This window comes from Podarcis filfolensis (genome assembly GCF_964270895.1).
Source record: "Podarcis filfolensis genome assembly, chromosome: 1".
Lineage (NCBI taxonomy): Eukaryota > Metazoa > Chordata > Lepidosauria > Squamata > Lacertidae > Podarcis > Podarcis filfolensis.
Window position 1 is genome coordinate 85,659,832 of NC_139604.1, and position 21,605 is coordinate 85,681,436.

Consider the following 21,605-nt stretch of genomic DNA (forward strand, 5'->3'; position numbering starts at 1 on the left):
GGGGAGGCGAGTGAGTCGAGCGAGGAGCGGCTCGGAGGAGCAGGTGCCGGCTTGGAGGAGGAGGAGAGTTGGAAGGAAGGGTTGGACTGGAGAGCGAGGCGAGGAGGGCGCGAGCGCGGCTCGGTCAGGCTGCGCGCATCTTGCGTGGTGGAGAAGCGGGCGCGCATTACCACAGGCGCAGAGGGTTGAGGAGGCATCCCTTCCTTCAGGGAGAGACCCCTCGCGAGCAGCTCAGCGCGGGCAGGTGCTCAGCGCTCCCTTGCCAGGAGAGGCTGCCTTGGCTGCGCCTTGCAGGTGCGTCGTGAAGACGGTGCCCGCCGTCGGCGGGTCCCTCTTTTTGGGGAAATATGAGTTGTGTGGGAAAACTGCATGAATCTGGGCAAGGGGACGACGAGCTGCTGCTGGCGGCAGGTGCGTTGCCCGCCCGGCGCCTCCCCTTTGTCCCGCTTTATTGCTTGGCGGAGGCAACGGCAGCAGGTGGCCGACGGCACAGCACCTGGGATGTGGGGCAGCAGCCTTCGGGGCGCGCGGTCTGAACGGGGAGCTGGGAAAGTGAGGAGGCTGGAAAAAGAGCAGCCCTTTCCCCCTCCGGAGGCACCCTCCTCTCCCTGAAATACACGGCTCGTCACCGCCACCGTAATAATTTTTTAAGCTCCCAAAGGGGCGCCTTCCGTTTCCTCGAGTTATTTTAGCGCCCTAGAGCGCTCGGCTCGCCTTTTGGCCGCCGCATGTGTGAAATCAGAAGTAATAATAACTCGAGCTGTAGTAAGAGTTCTTTGCTAGCAGTAGTAAAAGTTCCTTTGCTTGTTGGTCCTTCTGCAGAACTGCTAAGCCTGAAATTATCTCCCTTCTGCTAATTACACCTTCTTCATCATTTAGCGATAGATGTGCGGGGCTGCGATCCGAAGCATGCTTTCTTCCAAGTAAATGTGATGGTCTTGCTCCCAAGTTAATACGACCCGGGCCAAACTATATCGAGTCTTTCCCTGCAGTGGTAAATTTCTAATTCGAGATGTGTTAGAGCTCTGACCTGTTTGGAAGCTCTGCTGCCTAATTAATATTTGGGTGAATATGTGGTTAATTGGTGGCAATGAAGGAAATGTATTCTCCATATCCTCAGAGAAAGTCATCTTCATATATTTTTATAGCTCACCTATTCAGAGGCTAAGCAGCCCCATGAGCCTGAGAGGCCATGATTCTAGGGAGCTTTTGTAATTGACATGAAATTTGAACCTGTGCAAAGTGAGCCCTATGCATGCTTTGGGTGGAAAAGGGGCATGATCCGCCAAAGAATGCATAGGACAAATGGCCTTAAGATACTCCTGTGTCTTCTTGGAACTTTTGGTAGGTTAGGGTAATTCTTTTCAATGGGACCTATCTCTCATTTTATTCCTACAACAATGTCTAGATTTGTGAGATAGTGGATGGTTCTAGTGTGGCACTCTAATCACTGCACCATATTGCCACTTCGGTCATAATATATAATGTTTAATATATTGGCTAAACATGGATAAGGGGCAAATCATATCTGAGAGATATATATAGCAAGCATGAGCTTTCTGAGCAAAAACCTCTGTCATGCAGCTAGTGAACTATTGTTAATCTCTTTTTTACATTCTGTGCTGCCATTTGGCCCTCAATAGTTTCCCAAGGTCCTCAACAATGCGATACAAATTGCAGTTAAAACACTAAAACAGCAGCATAAGAACAATTAACCCCCTCTTCAGATTTTTTTTTTAGTGGTTGTCAAGCCAACAAGTAGGTTCTTGACTTTGAAAGCTAATATTACAATAAATGGAAAGATTTTAAATCTTTGTCTTGTTGCAGCTTTGTATTTGTGTATTTTATTTACTTTTATGCTGCCAATAAGCCTTTGTTTCCCCTTCATACACGGAGAGTGTCTGATGTAAGTACTTGTGCAGCCCAGTGCTGTGCCTGTAAGTCCTTTTGGGTTCAGTGAGACTCCCAATTACATAGGCATGGGATTGTGTTAGGCTTAATGTTCAAGTGCCTCAGAACTATTATCTTTATTAATCAAGCTGATGGTTTAAGAATTTCAGTCATAACACATACATTGGTTGCAGGGATGATTGTATGGGAGCGGGTGGTGCTGTGGTCTAAACCACTGAGCCTCTTGGGTTTGCTGATCAGAAGGTTAGCGGTTCAAATCCCTGCGACAGGGTGAGCTCCCATTGCTCTGTCCCAGGTTCTGCCAACTTAGCAGTTTGAAAGCACACCAGTGCAAGTAGATAAATAGGTACCACTGCGGCAGGAAGATTAACGGCGTTCCCGTGTGCTCTGGTTTCCGTCATGGTTTCCATTGTGCCAGAAGCGGTTTAGTCATGCTGGCCACCTGTCTGTGGACAAACGCTGGCTCCCTCAGCCTGAAAGCGAGATGAGCACCACAACCCCATAGTCGCCTTTGACTGGCCTTAAGCGTCCAGGGGTCCTTTACCTTTACATGATGCATGATTCAGTAAATAAAGTAAAAAACACAAGGCACCTTTACTCATAATCTTGAAAGCCTACCATATTGTCATGAACATAGTTTTGACAGAAATTTGCTGTGGCAATTTCAGAAGTATCTACTCGTTTCCTGTTAGGGTTGGACAGCCCTGTGAGCCAGATGGTTATTCCCAATTTACAGATAGACAACTTTTCCAAAGCCATCTAGTGAGCCTATATACTGAAGTAGAAACAGATTCTTATTCCCTTGCTAATTCTGGTAGCAATCATACGTTGGTGGAGGTTGGGAAAGAAAATCTGCTTGATGCTTCCAATAGAGGTAGCCTTGATGTGAATCAATCCTATCTACTGCTGTTTAGCATCCTGAGGGAATCGAGCTGGTATGTGGCATTGTCTGGTGGGAGTGTATTCACATGCTGCTTATTGTCATGGTGCTTTGATTCCATCCTTTTGTCAACTGCAGCAGGGGGCCAATACAGTAAATATATGAATAGCTGGACTCCAGATCCCTTTCTTTCTCTTTCTCTTTTTCTCTTTCTCCAAAGGGTGCCTTTGCAGGGCAGACAAAAAAGGTTGGTTGGCTGGTTAGTAACATTCTTTGCACTTGGGGAGGGGGATGCAGTATTACTGTTGTTGACACTTGCCAGATGTTCTCCCCAAATCCTGGCAAAAGGCTTTAGGCTGCAAACCCAGGCGTACTTACCTGGGAAGAAGCTCCTCTGATTGCATTTGGTTTTTAAGGGTTGAATGAAGGATGGGGTAGGCATATAAGCCTTACTGCCAGCTCTGCCTATTCCCATTAGCAAAGGATTTAGAAGAGCTTTGTTCTCCAGTACAGTTGATGTTCCAGTAGTGCTAAACATACTTATGAAAAGTTTAGGAGTGCAGCTCACCCGCCACCACCCACAACTGTGTCCTGGTTTCTTAATGCTGGAGTAAGGTAATGCAAAGTAGGAGCCAGTAGATGCAGGCAAGCTTATGTGTGCATGAAAGTTTAATTAGTTGAACAGACTTCTGCTGGGGGGGAGGGGCAAGAGGTGTGGGGAAGGGAAAAAATATGCTGTTTGCTAGGAGGGAAAGAAGCTGAAGGGAGTGATTGGGGGGGGACTGGAGGCCCAAAGGGGTATGCAGTTGAACACAGATAATTAATGGCAAAGGTCAGCAGGGAGTTTGGCCACCTGACCTCCACATGGCATAACCACTTGCCAGGAGAAGGGAGAGAAGAAGCGAAATCTGAGTCATGTTGGGATTTGCTGGCAGAATTTGAAATATTGCTCCTTGAATTTTGTTGCTGTGCTTTGTGACAGAGTGGAGAGAGAGTGAAGGACTTTTGCACTTGAGCTGCTATAGTTCAAAAAGTGAAAATTCAAACAGAAAAGTTGTTGAACTTTTTTTTTTTTTTTTTTTGCAAAATCTCAAAGAAATGAGCTATTTCTGAGGGAAACTGGCAAAAATAACACTGCTGACACTGGACACTGCTTGCGGCTGCAGTATTCCGGATATGCCCTGGAAATTCCGGACGTAAGGCAACCCTAATTCACAGTCCTCTGCCATGTGCATATACCTACAAGCCATCTTTTCAATACCAAAGCTACAATCATTCCACTTAGTAAAATATAAAGCCTAAGTATCAGCATTGGCTTGGGTATCACTTTTTTTTTTTTTTTTTGCTTTCATATCCTACGAATATTATCCATTCAGGTTGCAAATATGGTGTGAGTCCCACAGTGATTTTAAAAATGTATGCAGCACCTCCCAATTTTGATAATATATTTAACAGGATTTATATACCGCTTGATTGCAGGAAAATCTCTAAGCAGTTTACAGAAATACATACTAAAACCTGATCTCTGTGGCACAGTGCATCTGCCTGTGTCAACCAGAAGGTTGGTGGTTCAAACCCACCCTGAGATGGTTGTGGGCAGGATCCCAGCACTGAAGGGGATTGACCCCTGGGGTCACTTCCAACACTACAGTTCTATGATGCCATCTTAAAATTATTGATTAAAAACAGTTAAAAAGAGGTATCTTAAGATTATTAAAGTAAATGCTGCCACACTAAAATACTGATTTCTTATAAGTGAGTATTATGTAGTACCAGTTTCACAAACTGAAGTGGTTGAGTGGGGTAAGGCAAGTAAAAAGGTCCTAACTACTAAGTGTTTTCCAGATCAAGCACAAGGGAAGCCCCACATAGAGTGCACTGCAGTAATCCAAACTTGAAGTCACCAGTGCCTGAACTACTGTGGTCAAGTTCTCTGGTCCAGGAATGAATGTGGCTGTCACAAGGTTACAACTGGTAAAAGGGGCTTCTAGCCACTGAAGCTACCCTGGGCCTCCAGTGACAGAGCTGGATCAAGAAACACCCCCAAACTGAAAACTGTTCCTTCGGGGACAGTGCAAAACTATCCAGGACAAGCGGTTGACCAATTTCTTGCATGCAGGAGCCACTTACCCATAGTGCCTCTGTCTTGGCAGAATTCAAGCTAAGCTTATTTTCCTTCCTCCATCTCACCACTCCACCCAGGCCACCAGCCCAGGACCCACACAGCTTCATTCAGATGTTACGGAGAAATGAAACTGAGTGTAGTTAGCATTCTGATAGCATCTTGCTCCCAATGATCACCCCCAGAGGCTTCGTGTAGCATTAAATAGCTCTGGAGATAGAATAGTGCTCTGCAGCACCCCATAGTATAACCACAAGGGGGCTGAAAAACACTCTTCCAGTGCTGTACCCTCTTGATTCAGTCTCTTGGCTTGCGAGATCAAGAAGCAGGAACAAGGTTGCGCTCTCCTTGTTCCTCTCTCTGTGAAGGTCATCCATCATGTCAGCCGTGGTCAGCTCAGTCCCATGGCCTGGCCTGAATGCAGATTGGAGTGGAACTAAATAATCTGTGATAATGAGGGCATTGAGTGTGGATAAATATGGAAAATGCATTCAGTGCTTCTGATCCCTATGAACCACATTTCTGCTCTTGCACTTTAAGTTTAATGAATGAACAGAATGAACAGTGTCCCTGACTTCAGTTACACTCTGTTCTTCCATTAATTTTTTTCTCTATCACCATTCTGTTTGATGGAAACATAGGACTTAAAGCCAGTATAACCTTAAAATGTTATCTGAACTTGGCAGAAGATGAAAGGCATAAGGCGCAGCTTTTTAGAGACTCTCTTTGTTTGCTGGAGCTGGAAAATATTCCAGCGGGGCCTGCAGAGAACTCTAAAAGCAGAGAGCAGAGGAAGTAGAGAAGCAGCCTCCTTACTAGTCTTATTAATGCTTTAATTGAAATATGTTCTTGGGAGTGTTGAGACTGCAAAGGACTGTAGATTCCGGTCTCTTTGCTTTTGGCACCTGTTCTGGGGTATATTTTCTTAGCATTTGGAGTTAAATGTCGGCAGAATCTGAACTGAAGCAGAATCCTTGTTGAAGGAGCACACTTTCCCTGGATGTAATCATGTGGAGACTCTGGGTTTAAGAAAACAAAGTGAATATTTATTACTGGAAATACATGTCGATAGCCAAATAGAATGGGAATCTTTCCTAAGGTTGAGATGTGATGAGCCATGCTTGCTCTTGCGTCTCAAGAGAAGAGAGATCCAAAATATGTCTGCTGGGAAGATATGTCAAGAGGAAAGCATGAAGACGAAAAGGAGGGAATAAGAAGTAAGGTCAGCTACTGAGTAGGGTTGCCATGTGTCCTCTTTTTCCAGGATATGGTGTCTCGGTGGGGAGGGGTGTTATGTACTGAAGTTCTCACCCTGGGCCAGCAGGGGGGATACTGTAGATAGTTATGCAAATAAGGGATCGAAAGTGGCGTTCAGTGATTGGATAGTTTTAGAAAATTGTTACAGTTACGTTGTACTGGAGCTCTATATAAGCAGGCTGACTGAACCCTTCAGTTCAGTTCTGTTCTGGCCTGTGAATAAACAAGAGCTGCTTGAAGAATCACTGTGTCGTCTGATATGTTCACCCACAACTTAACACTGGCCCACAGTGCAAGTTGAGTTGCACCTCAACGCTCCCAGCATATTCCATACCACTCTAAGCTACTCATCCGAGTGTGTTACTGTTCATGTTTAACATGGTAATGAAAGCTGAAAGTCCTTGGAAAGCCTTTTGCCAGTGTTCAAGAATTGCCTGAAGAGTGGTCTCAGTGCAGGGGACCTGAGATTCTGCATTCATCTTTGCATCACAGAAGGCACCCCAAGGCCAGGAGGGGCTCTGCAGCTCCCATTAATTTTCTACCCTTCAGTACAGCTTGCTTTACTGCTAGCAACTTGTGTTTCAGCTGGAGTTATCTCTTTCTGAATGGGGCTGTTACAAGGGACTTGTTTGAGGGCTTGATCTGAGGGTTGCATTTCCTTTTACAGTGCTTGTAATGTTTGGTCCATTGTGCAGAGCTGTTTAAATTAAGCATCCGCTCCTCTTTATTTCGAAAAAGGTCAAGCCCACTGCAAATGCTGATGGTATAACAAAGGATTTCTCTAAGCTCTTGAAATAAGTATTTTCCCTAGAGGCAGAACCTTCACAAAAGCCTCTTCCCAACCCCTTATTTGCCAAGGCAATCCCACAACTGGGTTGAGAGGTGGGCTTGTAGTGGAGAAGGGAGGATGGTAGTGCTTAACCCTGCCTTCCCTAACCTGGGGTCCTTCAGCCATTTTGGACTGCAACTCCAATTGATCCCCAGCCAGCACAGCTTCGGTGGCTGGGGCTGATGGGAGTTATAGTCCATGGCGAAGGCACCAGGCTGGGGAAGGCTGGGTTAAGAACTTCCATGCTGACCGATTCTCCTCATAAATGCTATTCTCTATGCTGAGGGAAAAGGAGTAAAACCCCGGAAGATGTTTTCAAGGGAGAGTTGGCAGCCATGAGTTGGGTTAAGCACCCCCTTCCACCTACCTGTCCCCTCCTGCAAATGTGCCTTCTAACGTTAGCATTTTGAGTTAGCCTCAAATGCAGCTTCAAGTGAAACTGCTTGTTCAAGCTGTCTGATTTTGTCTCCTCTCCCCCATTGGATAGGGTGCTGGGGTGAGTGGGGGAATGAAAATTCTCTTTGTCAACTTCCTTTCATTCAGGGGTCTCAGGATCCATGCCCATATATCTGTGATAGATTATATTATCACTAATAATGCATTGGCAATCGTTGATATAGGCACCTTGCAAAAGATAAAACAGGTCCTAGAACCTCGCAAGCTTAAAATTCAAGGAACAGACAGTGCAAGAATTGTGGAAGAATTGTACTAGCCCTAGCCTTCTCGACTTGAGTTTGGTGAGAGTAACTATTAGGGGATTCACTGAAGGACAGTGCTTGCCAATTCAGCTGTGACTCATGCCAGTTGGCATTATTGCAAGGTTCTCCGAATAGAAAGTGTTATCACTAGTGATCTACAAAAAAAATAAATAAAAAATAGCAGTGTAGACCCTGGATTTTCATTTAGGCAAAATCCAGTTCTTATGGCTTGGCAACATTATTTTATGTTCTGTTGATTCCAGCTGATAATGGCTAAGATCAGACAATTATAATGTGAGTCCAGTAAAGATAGCAAAACATACATGTAAATTCTAACCTACCTGTATTGTATTTTGCCGCAACAATTGGGCTACCATAAGAAGAAAAATATTGTAAGTTGCTGTGTTTAGATCAATTCAAAAAGGCTTCTCCTGCCTCCCCTATTCCTAGTTGTCAGGCTGACTTCATTATAGGGTGGGGAGGGGGGAATCACACCAGGCACTGCAGGCCATCCTCACGTGGTTCCTCAAAGAGGCCCCATCTGGTTGCAGAGACCTCTTTCAGAGCTCTGAAAGAAGTGGTCTCCATCTTGATCTAGACAGGAAGTGACAAGACACTGTCAAGCATGATGCCCCATACCAATAACGTTCAGTGTATTAAAAATCATAAGGAATTGAGGTGTGTACCTCAGTGTGCTTTGGACATCAGGTCAGCAACCTACAGGGCAAGCATAGAATTGTGTCCAGCCTGACAACTGGCTTGGGCACAACATACTGTAAAGCACACCTCATTTCCCAATTCATTTTTACCCATATTGGCTCCTATTGGCCTGAGGCACCTTGCTTGAGCACGACTTGAACCCAAACAAAGTGCTGTGCTAGGTGTGACTATGTGATAGCAGGTTATGATAATGACTGTTAAACAACAACATACAGTACAGTTGTACCTTGGTTCTCAAATGCCTTGTGACTCAAACGCTTTGGCTCCCAAACGCCACAAACCCAGAAGTGAGTGTTCCGGTTGGCGAATGTTCTTTGGAACCTGAATATCTGACTCTGCTTCCATGGCTTCCGATTGAATGCAGGAAGCTCCTGCGGCCAATCGAAAGCCACACCTTGGTTTTTGAACATTTTCAGAAGTCAAATGGACTTCCAGCACGGATTCTGTTCAAGAACCAAGGTACGACTGTATGTCAATGCTGGTATAGTGAAGGAAATTTACAATACGTATTAAAAGCATTAGAGAGGTTTTTCTTCATGAGTGTTGTACTAAAGGTACAAATGCTCCTGTTAAATATTTTAAAATCATTTCCTCCTTTAGGAAGAAGAGAAGATATATAATAAAAATAAAGCAAATAAGGGGAGCCGTTTGACCCTATAGAAACTGAGATACTGCAACCTCAGTGCCTGTTAGTTTCCAACTGTTTCTGTTTTCAGGCACTTCCAGTAGCAACTTGTGACGGAGAATAGCCTCATTTTGCATCAAACTGGACATTGCAGCTATTAGTATGTTGCTACTTCTGCTAGCTTAAATGTTATCCTAAAAATGATTTATTTTATCTCAGCCTTATTTTTACTAGACTATATTGCATGCTGTGTGTTGTGAAATGCCTCTGTAAAATTTGTGTTCCACTGATTCCTTTAACACTTTTATTGTGTGATGCTGCTTCCAGTACTTCCCAAAGGCATCACCTTTTATATTGGGTTTCTTTCCTGTACTGCTGCTGAGCTTGCATTCCGACTTGAGCAATCCAGCTATGGGGTTAGAGCTTTTCTAAACCTAAAATGCCAAAACACACAAGTTTACCGTAAGGTTTTGCTGTTCCTGCAGTTTCCAGGTGAATGGTGCAATTGTTTGATTTTTCCAAAGAGCACACTTAGTTGTTCAAGCCCTGGCAGGTTGTGTCATCTTCTCTTACCCAGCAGCCTAACAGGAAAGTGGCTATTTAGTCAGGCTGTGGGTTTTTCTGCATGTAATAGCTAAAGTGCTAAGCAAATGGTTTATAGAGTCCAAGAAACTGATGTGAAGAATTCCGTTTTTAAATCCTACATCCATGCTTTTAGAAAGATAATTATTGGGGTGGTATTAAACATACTCAAGGGTAATCCTCCCACTGGAAGCTTTCTAGCTAGAATACGACTGTGTATTAAAAGTAATTGTCATGGTGGAAATGAGTAAATGCAATGCTCCTCACAAAATGTCTGTTCCCTGTTCTTCTGTGTCTTACCCAGCTTGGACTGTGATGCCTTAGCAAGTAAATTCCTGTTGGTATTGGCAGCATTTGCAGCAAATGTTACAATTTGAGCTTGTATAAACGCTTAATAACTTCTGCAAGTGGGAATATGCACTGTGCTTGACAAACCTGTTATGAGAACAGGAATTAAATCTTCTTGCTAGGCAGAGATTTCAGCTTGAAGACAAAGAATTCTCTGGTAACGCTGTGCATGTGGAAGCTGGCGAAGAAGGATGGCTTACTAACATACTGTTTTGTGCCTCTTGTAAATATTTTCTCTTCATTATTTTCCTTTGCATTTATCGTGCCTCAGCAAAACGCTGAGTGTTTTAGAGCAGCCATTTCCCACAGTGCTGCTGGGTGCATCTGTGGACATAGAATCATAGAATTGTAGAGTTGAAGGGACCCTGAGAATCATCTAGTGCAACCCCCTGCAATGCAGGAATACGCAGCTGTCCCATATGGGGATCGAACCTGCAACCTTGACATTATCAGCACCATGTGTATGGGGCTAGAAACATTTGGTTTGTTTTTATTTTAGGCAGCTGCTGGCAGCCTAAAAATGTGTGTGCGGTGGCATTAATCACACTTCTTTTCATGTTCCGCCTGGTTGTCTTAGTGCTATTTATTTTAATCCTGTGCATTTCTTGCCACATTTGCTATCACACATAACAAAGTTAAACACCGAAGCAATGAGTAAGGCTGTTCACAAAAGGGCACACTTGCCTGCCACTTGAAACGATAACAGCGGGACACTTATTAGCAAGCACATTTGAGAAAGTACACTGGCTTTCCAATTCAAAGTATAATATTGCAATGGCAATAACGCTCCTTGTGAGCTCTGTCAAGACATTTCAGAAACATTGCAGAACTCGTGCTATTTTAATGTAGTACAAAATCTTTGAAAAAGAGCCTTCAGGTGACTACCACGAAAGGTTTAGAGATACTGGATTTCTATTATAATGACAAAATAACATATGACCTACAAGCCTGCCTGAGAGTTGCCACCCTTTCTATATGACAATTCAGAAAAATACAAATTACCCAAGGTGTGTAAGCTGCTGGGTCAAAGAACTCCTTTCAGAGCCTGACCTTGGAATTCTAAAATTCATAATAGCATGAATTCTTTTCAAACTGCATTCAAAACTAATTCCCACTAAGAAATCAAAGGTGATGCCTTTTCCTGTTAAAATTATCTCTAATGAGCCCGGGGCTCAGGTTTGATGGTTAAATTTCACATATCTCCTACTGGGCGAGATACTTGCAGCATATGCTATCCTATACAATACATTAGAAATACAGTTCTGTTGTGTTCAGTGGGCCTTTGGCTGGGATCTCATACACACTTCCCTGGGTGTAAGGCCCATTCAGCACAATGAGACTCACTTCTAAGTAGAAATAGGATTGCACTGTTACGCTGACAAGTCTCCCAATTGACATTCACTCCTTTGGCAGCTGGTTCTTCAAGGGGGGAAACCAAAATATGGGCATCCTATCCCATTCTGCTAGTAGTGTAATTTTATAGTGTAATTGTAAAACCAGTGTGAGCCATCACAGCAATGTTCATTTTCTGTCATAGCACAACCTCTTTTAATGTGCTGCAAGATTGATTAGTTTCTCTCTGAAACGTAACAAAATATGGGCTGAATGGGGGCCTTGTGCTACCCTTGTTCTTACAGTGAGGTTGCTAAAACCTCTGTTGCCCATAAGAGCAATATTTTCGGTCAACATTTCCACCTGCTGGAAAGCTGGGGCTCCCCTGTACCAAAATTAACACAATTCCCTAGATATACTGAGTAAATGGGGTCATATGAATCAATCCTGAGTAGCAAATGTTTTATTTATTTTTCTGATGGCAGCTTCCTATTGTGATAAAACATTGCATTCTTTTTCATTGTCTTTATTATGAGCACTGTCCTGCTTTATGGTATGGCAGTATAGAAATAGTAGTATAAATACAACTGAGGTGCAGCGCTGGGTACCAAATAATTTGAATGTAGGTAATCTTCTACACTGAAGTAACAGGTAGCCCCTTAAGGGGCCGGGAGAAGGTAAAAAGGGGAGGTATACGTATCACCTATACTTTGACCCTTGTTCAGCCTCTCTGTGCTGTTTCAGGTGCTCTTGAACAATGGACATTGACTCTTCATCTGGAGCTCATTTATCCTGGTGACTGTGGGACCATGTCTACTCTCCACTATCTATAGATGGACAAGAACCCTCGCAGCAGTTCATCCACTTTGTTGGTCTCCTTTGCACCCCAGGCACTGTGGTGTGTATTGTCAAGGTTGGTTTTTCATTCTCATACAGAATAAAAAAAGGTTACAGTGGTACCTTGGAAGTTGAACGGAATCCATTCCGGAAGTCTGTTTGACTTCCAAAACGTTTGGAAACCAAGGTGTGGCTTCCAATTGGCTGAAGGAAGCTTCCAAAGAACGTTCGCAAACCAGAACACTCACTTCTGTGTTTGTGGTGTTCGGGAGCCAAAACGTTCAACTTGCAAGGCGTTCAGCATCCAAGGTATTTGGTGTTATGCTATAGAGATGGGATGGGGATGAGCTTTTTCACTGCTTGCTGGAGCTCTCAGTTCTAGGAACACATATTCTTTTTGCTTGAATAATACTAGAGGCCTGCTGTGATCAGTGATCAGATTGAATATGCATGATAACATATGTGCCATTTTAGAAAGAATGGCAACTACAGGCTGTTCCTTTCTTTTTTGCCCTCTGGGGCTGTGGTGATCAAAGAGTTAACTCTGACCCTCCCCTGTACTGGCCTGGCTATTGTGCATCCCTTGCACAAAAGCCTTTCAGCTGCAAATTCCATTCTTGACTGGATGCAGCTGTTGGCCTCTGGGCTGCCTCTCTTGGGATGCAAGATGTAGAAGCCCTGGTCAAGCATGGGGACCTGCAAGGATCTGGTGCTTGTCCCTTTTAGGTGTGGAAAGTGTGTGATTTGTGCAGCTGTCTGCTGCATGCAATGTGAATAATTCATTTCTCCTTCTCTTTGCTGTTGCCTGTTCTTCTTAGGTGCCTCCTTACCTCTCATTAGCGCAGGGCCTGGTATGTCAGCTGGAGGCAGGCTTGGTTTTTCCTGAGCCTTGATGGGATTTGTCAAGACCTTTTCCCTTTTCTTCCTGTTTATTGAACTTTGAAATAAAAGGGATGGCAAGAAGAAAGGAGCGTAAGAGCTGGATTGACCCTGGGAGAGAGAGATGTTGAAGACATTCTGATCCCCCTATTATTCCACAAGAGCTAAAGTGGGGGAAGTGGTCAAAATTGGTGGCAAAACTCTTTCCTTTCGGAAGGCAAGGCCTCTGCTCTGGAACTGGGTGACATGGGTGGTTTTTTTTAAGGTTTCGCCTGGATTTTCTGTAATGCTTGTGAAAACTGCTGAGTGATGCTCTGATTCTGACCTTGTGGACTCAAAGTTGTCTTGAGGCACAGACTACTGTAATTATTTCTGGCAAGAGCTAGAAATGTGGAGTACTAAGAGCAGTGTGTTTTTTTACTGACAGGGGAAAGGGAACAAAGTGCGAAGCCCCTAATGGATTTTGAATTGCCACTATTTTCATTACTTCATTTGAATGGGTGTTGGTGCCCTTTCTTGCCTGTAACATAAAAGCCCTCCTGTCCTTTTCAGCTAGGCACAGAGTCCTTATGTCTGCCACTGAGGATTATTCTACACAGAACTCAGTAAGAGATCTCTTTCCCTCACCAACAATTTGCCTTCTTGTGCAGCACACCTTCACCTCAGGAATCTCAGTTAGCACAGCAGTGCAGGTGAATTGTTATCACAGAAGGCAACTTGGCTTACACACAAAGCAGAGCCTGGGGGACTCTGCAGACCTCCCTCCACTGCTGTCTGATCAGATCTTTCCCCCATTCTAATTCAGCCCCACCTTTCATTCCAAACATATTCTGCATGGGAAATGGGGGTCGAGGAAGGCAGTGTTAAAAGGGAGTTTTTAAATGGCAGTTGGTGGGCTTTTTATTTTTATTCTCTGCTAGGGAACATTAGGAAACCATAACAGCATATTTAGAAGTAGGATGACCTGTCCAAAATCTTTTCAGCGCCTCCACTAAAATAATTGGCATTTTAAGTGTGTCACACTGTACTTCTTGTGTTTCCTAGTCATTTGATTCCACTGTATTTTTCTCTGCATGGGCTATCTGAGGATAACACTTCATGTGTTAAATAGACTTTACACCATGAAAGGTGTGTGTTTTTTGGTGGGGGGGATCACCATGAATCTGTTAGTCTTTAAGGTGCCACAAGACTTTGTAATGGTTTAATTTACAGAGCTTTTAAAAGTGCTTAATGAGCATTTATGCTTTTAGTGCCCTATTTGGACCTCCATATTCTCCTATTCTTGGAGAGCAGAATACTCATGTGTCCAGGGCAAAATAGATGCAAAAAGAGTTTTAACTAGCCTTGAAAGATCTGTCTCCACGTAATCCTTTCCAAGCACCTAGTTCTCTAAATATTAGAAATCTAATGTCAACCATGCTATCAAAGGTTTTAATAGAGCCATTCAAAATGCACATTCCTGGCTGGGGCTAAAGGAATTTTTTGTGGAAGTATTAGGAACCTTCTGCTCTTATGGAAGTTAAATATTTCCCAACAGGTAGAATGAAAAAATGGGACCATCTTGGATGAAAGAATAGTAAATGCTGTTGCTTGTTAAACAGATGAGTCTAGTGTGTTATAATAGTGTGTTATAATAGTGGTGTGTTATATTACTAGTCCAGATCCTGCATGTCATAGTCCCGGTATTGAAGGCAAATATCAGCAAGCTCATTGTGGTGCTCATTTCCCAATTTTTTGTGCATTTGGTGTAGATAAAAAGCAAGAAGAATGCTGACCTCTCACTCTTCATAAGTGTGCGTTCTCCCTATCAAAAGAAACTGCTAGAAAGAATGCACACAGATTGAGGAAGTGTGTCTTAAATGAACCTGCAGAGGATGACTGTTTACGAAGCAATTTATATATCACCCATCCCACACTCAGGGCATCTAACAGCAATGACAATAATAGAACGTTTATATGCAACAGAAACAAACTCTTACAAAATGCCGTTTCACCTAATAAAATGCAGCAAAGAATAAGAGCTTGCTGACAAAACAACAACCCAAGTGTAATCTCATTTATTTGGACTTCTTTTTTTTATAATTCATCCTTTAGAGCACAAGGGCAATTCGCTTACCGTTCACAAGTCTCAATTTCAGTAAAGAATCTCTCTTCATGGAGAACCTTGCATTAGTTGACCACACAGAGGGACGTCCGTTTACTAGTTGGCAGTTCAGTCCTTTTATGCATTTAGAAGTGCTGTGTTCAATGGGACTTGTGCCTAGGAAGCTCTGTGTGGGATTGTACCCTTGATCATGTGAGACCTATACAGTTACAGGCCAGATAAGGCCCACGCAGACCTTGGGGCTACTGATCAGTATGAGGGGGCACTGGAGCGCTTTCCTTTTTATAGAGAGCTTTCTGTTTCAAATCTCATTGAAGGAAGAAGAGATTCTCCTCCTCACCATGGGTTTGTTTCCCCATTTGTTTCACAGCCTAACCTCTGGGCTTGACAGTCCAGTCGGGAATAAATCATCTCAGCAGGTTGTAAAATGCATAGGCCACTCAGTTGTGGTTTGTGATTCCATCAACACTTCATTTGGATTTATGATCTTCTTTGCTTTCTGCTATTAATTCCCCACTCCTCCATTCTCTCTATTTCTTGTTCAGCAACATGCCCCTGTGTGTGTCTGTGAGGACTGTCCAACGTCAGGGAATGAGCTCTTTGTGCTGCAAGCAGGGATAAATTGGAAGAGTTTCTTTCTGGCATACTGTCTCCCCCATGCACAAAGACCTCCATCCCACCGTACTACAAAAGTTGCAATTTCACGCATGTGGATCATGGTACGTGCAACTGGGAGATACCGGAGAATCTTGTATTTTCCTCCCAGCTCTAATTGGGTTTGTGTAGATATAGGTAGAAATAGGAAGGAATAGAATGCAAAAGAATTGCAATGTAAAGCAACAGAGTCTGTGTACACACCATACATTCAAAGCACATTTCCGCACCGCAAAGAATCCAGGGAACTGTAGCTTACTCCCTCACAGAGCTACAGTTCCCAGAATCCTTAAGCTACAGTTCCCAGGATTCTTTGGGGTAGAGTTTTTTACATGTGCCTTAAATTTATGGTGTTTGGGTTGCCATTGGGTTGTTAAATTCCTCCTTTCCTTTGTGGATTGGGGTCATATTGCCCTAATCATATGCATCTGCTGCCCCAACTTGCACACACCACTCTAACACTGCCATTAAGCTTCTCCTTGCCAACAACCCCCTTGGAAAAAAAACAACAGCACCCCATCAACTTTTGCAAAAACTCAAATGCTATGCTGAGAACAATGCAATAGAATGAGGAAGCCTGTGAAAAATTGTAACATTTTTATTATGAATATGGAGTGAGTCTTAGTCCACTTGTGGACTGCTTGGCACTGTGAACTATTCTTATTATTCTTTTAAATTCATATTCTGCTTTGACTAAAGTCCTCAAGGTGGTTTACAATTTAAAAATCTGATAAACCATCCATGGATGCATTCAAATGTAAGTAAGCAAACAATAAACAATGAAATTCATTAATGCAATACTTTATTTTAAATACATTAAAATAAATATATATATATTAAATCGGTCGATGTCATAACCTGTTAAAATCTATTTGCTCTTCCTTTCTTACTAACCAGACACTGCAGAACTCAGTGGGTTCTTTTAAAAAAGGTTGTAGATTCTTAGTTGCAATACTTGTCACTGTTTGTCCCATGCACTAAGATAATTCTTCATCTGATACTTTGCTATATCTTGCTTCTAGCAGGAAATGTGATTATTAGTGGCTCTTTTGTCAGAGCTACAGATCTCTTTTGGATAGAGGTGCAATAGAAATACAACTCTGCTTCTCCAGACACATATTTAAAATAGGATGTTGTATAACTTCGTCTCAGCTACTACTGTACTAAGCATTTTCATTGTGAATCTCTTTATCACTGATTCCAGGGATGTTTCTTATGGTAGGATTAACTTGTCTAATCCAGAGCTGGGGAGCCTTTTTCAGGCTGTGGGCTACTTGAGCAGCCTTCTGAAGGCGAACTGCCAATAGAGGGTGGAGCCAGAGCAAAAAGTGGGCAAAACAAATGTGCAGATTTTACCTTCGTGCAGTAGGCTAGTGTCTACGTACACTCTCTGTCCCTCATCTAGGCAAGTAAGAGGCATTAGCAGCGTTCAATGGCAATTCTAGCTGGGCAGAAACACCCAATAACTTCATGAGGGCCAGGTGTAGCCTGATACGGAGTCCTGGAGGGCCACATTTGGTTCCTAGCCTGAGGTTTCCCATCCTGGCCTAATCCCCTCAAGCACAATTTATTTTTATTTATTTCATAAAAATTTTATACCAGTTGATTGGGGGCAGGGAGGAAAACCCCTGCGCCTCTTTCTCAATATACTGTTGAGAAAGTGCCATGGGCTGAGAGTGGATCTCATGGTGCTACTATAAAGAGTGCATACCTCTGTTCAGGATCAGGAATTTTGAAGCTTAAAATTTTAAACCACACCTCCTGCAACCCAGTCTCTACCAAGCAGTTCTGCTCTTTGTTCCAGTTTTCTGGCATGGAAGCCACGCTCGGTCTAGCAGGACCCAGGTTTTGCAAATCCTCTCCCCTGCTCACTTGCAGTGCCTACCCCTATATATAGTGTGCATATCTGTCACTGTCGGTGAAACAGCCAATGGTCTTGGCCAGCAAAGTACTGGAGAGCTATGCAGATAGCTTTAACCACCTTGCCTCATGTCCAATCATAGAGATTTCCCTATTTTTAGTGTGGTTGCTTCTCCTTAGGCAGACAGGAGACTTGTGTATTGCTACTGTTACTACAGTGCCAGAAATAACTCCGCCTAAAGAGGACACTGGGTGGGCAGCTGGCATTGTGTATTCATGCCAGTCCATTTGCAAATATGTGAACGCCAACTGTGGCTGTTATCCATCTTTTGTCTCACGTATCATGATGTCAGTTATATCTTTTAACAATTTGGGATTCTGTGGGCAGGTTAAATTCCAAGGTGATTTCCAGTATTATATTTTCGGGAGCAGTCACCAGTTCTGGTTGTTACGAACCATTGTTTGTGCCCTTCAAACCACAGCACTAAATGTGTGCATAATTTCCACCCGGAGTGGCGTTTTGGAATGTTGTTGGTGTGCTGCGTAATTGCAAGGCACAAAGTTAGCCTCTGCATATTCTGAGCTATTTGAGGTCATGAGAATGCATATTCTAGGTGCTCTCCCCCTGCAGGAAGAATGATTATGGTGTGAGTAAGCACAGAAGCTGAATGTGGGAGGAGTCATTTATTGAGGAGGTCTACATGACAGAAAGTGTTTTAGAGACAGGGGTGCAAGTTACAGGTAGACTTGCAGAATCTCAGTACTGATTGTTCTTTTCATTCTCTAAGAGTACGGAAGTAGAAGGAACTGCCCTTGTGGAACGTATCCCATTACAGCACTGCAAATTAATGGGAGGAACTGCAATCCTCTCCAGGCAGCACAAGGTAAAATGGCATGGGAACCCAGCCAACCATGATGTCCCAAGATGAATGTGGGAAGGGAAATGATAGACTTTCAGCAGTTGGGGGCAAGGCCAGGTATAGAAAAGCTAAAGTCTACATCGCCTTTCCTTAGACAACATTTATTTAGACCCAGTGTGGTTCACATGTGATTATTTAAAATAAGTGGTTTCTAGATGTCATGAATGTAGTCTAAGCGTTCCATGTGCCCTGCAAATATGTCTAAGAAGCGAAGGTTGCTTGGTGCTCAAAGCAGAAATTATGCCTGTCTCTTTAAGGGAGGATCTAAAAGAGAAAGCAGCTGCTGTGCCGCCCTCCCCCTGTTTTTTCCACTAGTTACTCACTTGGCCAACCTTCTTGCCTTGCCTTGGAGGGATGAAGGTGAAGGGAACTGGTAGGCTTCCTGCCTCCACCTACTGCTTCTAGTTGAGAAGCTGGCACCTGTAGATGTCAGTAGCAATCGTCCTGCTATTTTAAGCTTACAAAAAATATAGGAGTCAAAATTAGTCAAAATGTGTTGCTTTTAACTACTCTGCTGTTTATGGAGAAGAAGGCTATCAATAGTTACCAGGCATAATATCAGCTCCAATGTCAGAGGCAGTATGCCTCTGATTACCAGTTGTTGGGGAACATGAGCGGGAGAGGAGTATTACTCTCATGTCCTGCTTGCAAGCTTCCCACAGGATTAAAAAGGTAAAGGGACCCCTGACCAGTCACGGACGACTCTGGGGTTGCGTCGCTCATCTCGCTTTATTGGCCAAGGGAGCCGGCGTACAGCTTCTGGGTCATGTGGCCAGCATGACTAAGCCGCTTCTGGCGAACCAGAGCAGCGCATGGAAACACCGTTTACCTTCCCGCTGGAGCAGTCCCACAGGCATTGGTTGACCACTATGACAACAGAATGCTGGACTAGATGGGCCTTTGCTCTGATCCAGCAGGGCTCATCTTGTATTCCTAGCTTTAGCACAATAGACTTGAACTGTAAAAGCAAATTCTGGCCCTCCCCCAATTGATGGAATACTTCAATTTTTGGTACTGGCAGTGGTGTGAATTTAGGCATGAGATATGTGCCCTGATCCTGTTAGTTTATAGGGAAGGTTTTCTGGATGGTGTTGTGCTGCTGCATGATTTCTGTGCCTCAGTTTTCCAATAAGCGTTCACTTTGTATAGTATTGAACAGTGAAGAGCAAAAGGCAGCCTTCCAAGACATGGCTGGCTCTGTAATTTGGTGTGGATAAACAAAACACTTTCAGAATATGAAAAAAAAATGCTCCAAAACTGATCTGGGGGTGTGTGTTTCTGTGTGTACACACACACACACACACACACCACCTAAGTAGCATAATATCAATAACAAATAGAGATTTGAGGTGTTTTTTTAAGGCTACCTGCCTTTTGTGGCTGCATGCTATAAAGACCCCATGAAGTGAAGTGAGGGGCTGTAGAGCAGCAAAAACAGTCACATGCTGTGAACAGTTTCATCTACATCCTTCTAATAGTAAGTTGGTAACAATGTATGCCATTATTGGGAAGCTCCTCATCTTGTTGCTGCCAATGTTTGCCCAGTGCAAGCAAGAAGCTGCTGAGGAAGGATAGATTCCAGCCAGGAATAACAAAAGGAGCCAATTAATATGGTGAGGTTTGAGAAGGATTTTCTCTTGGGACAAAAGGATTCCTTAGAACTGAAGGTGCAGGGGTTGGGAGACTTCTGGTCCCTTGATTTCCCTCTTCCTTGTGTGATTTATGCCAGCCTACTATTTTGTCTGGCACAAGAGAGGATCATAGGGGAAGTAAAAAATCTAACCTGTCACAGAAAGGTCTTGTCTTACATTTCCTAAGGGTTGTTTCTGCCTTTGAGTTAACTTAGCACAGGTCCTGACATAGACAGCAATATTCCAAAACGTGGTGGTAATGGATAGGAGCAAAAGTACTTGTTAATGTGCAAAAGCTCTGTGTGCGCGTGCGTATGTGGTGCTTTGCTTCACTTTGCAAGTATACATGGGAGAGCACATTTCTGTGTCCTAAAAAAGTTGGCCAAGGGGTTTTCGTCTGTCAGTCATATTCATGATTTTGCAGCTACTGCACTAAATTATGTGCCTATGGATGCATGTGTAAACCATCATATTACTATGCCTCTGTGTGTGTGTGTGTGTGTGTGTGTGTGTGCGTGCGCGTGTGTGCGTGCACGCGCACGCGCACGGGTGTCTTCAGATCTCTAATGTGTGGCTCCAGCAGAGCTGCACACTTAATGACCTTTCCGTAAAAGCATTCTCCACCCTCTCGCTCTTGTTGCGTTCCTTGGAGAGGGGAAACTCAGAAATGGCCTGTCCTGTAGAAGTCATGCATTCCACAAAAGAAACTTTGTCCATCTTCTCCCCGCCTCTACCCACAACATACAAAAACTGTTTGACTAGAAGATACATTTTACCACTTGTAGTATCTTCCCTCTGATTGTTCACACCCTCGGCTAGGGCCAGGCCTGTACCCTTCTTCTATGCATGTTTGTTGGGAATGTGACAACTGGAAAGGAGTTATTAGTTTATTTGTACAATGAACACCCCACCTCCCTTTAGAGCCCTTAAAGGTGGGTCTGCAAAGTAGCTGGAAAAACTCCCCGAGAGCTTCGTCGTCGTTGCAGTTTTGTAATGGAAATAAATGGTAGCCTGGGGGCAGACATCTCTGCGTCTCGCTGGTACGAAGGCCCAGACGGCCCGCGAGTGCAGGCGAGTCTGCACTTGCTTGTACCGGGGCGTGAAGGGAGGCGGTGAAGCTGGTTTCCCTCTCCGCCCCAGGTATGGTTTTTCTCGGGCGCTGCTCGTTTCTTCGCGGATGCTGGAGGAGAATCTCTCTCTCTTCCTCCCCGTGCGGGCCGGGGGCCATCAGCAAGGGAGCAGCTGCAGGTACAGGCAGCCTCCGCATAGTTGGCATTCCTGCAGGCGCGTCGCCCGGGCTCCTTCCAGGTCCTCGGCGCGGCGCGCGTTGCCTCCGAGTCTCCCAGCCGGAGGCTCCTAGATAAGAAGAACGCGCTTCCTTCTTTAGCCGCTCCTGTTTCTTCGAGACCTTTTCGG

General features: G+C 44.0%; 1 protein-coding gene and 1 long non-coding RNA gene across 2 annotated transcripts in view; one reads left to right on the plus strand and one right to left on the minus strand.

Annotated features, from left to right (window-relative positions):
* Positions 1–88: 88 nt before the first annotated feature.
* LARGE2 (LARGE xylosyl- and glucuronyltransferase 2) overlaps positions 89–21,605 on the plus strand; it is a gene marked incomplete at its 3' end in the record, with an annotated part of 43,874 nt that continues 22,357 nt past the window's right edge. Inside the window, exons 1-2 of the mRNA XM_083601913.1 lie at positions 89–294; positions 12,049–12,202. The remainder of the gene's footprint in view (positions 295–12,048; positions 12,203–21,605) is intronic.
* LOC310757891 lies at positions 7,895–9,962 on the minus strand. The gene is made up of 2 exons (XR_014545545.1): positions 9,504–9,962; positions 7,895–8,291 (listed from the first exon to the last, which is right to left on the minus strand). It is a non-coding gene; the product is annotated as an uncharacterized lncRNA (long non-coding RNA).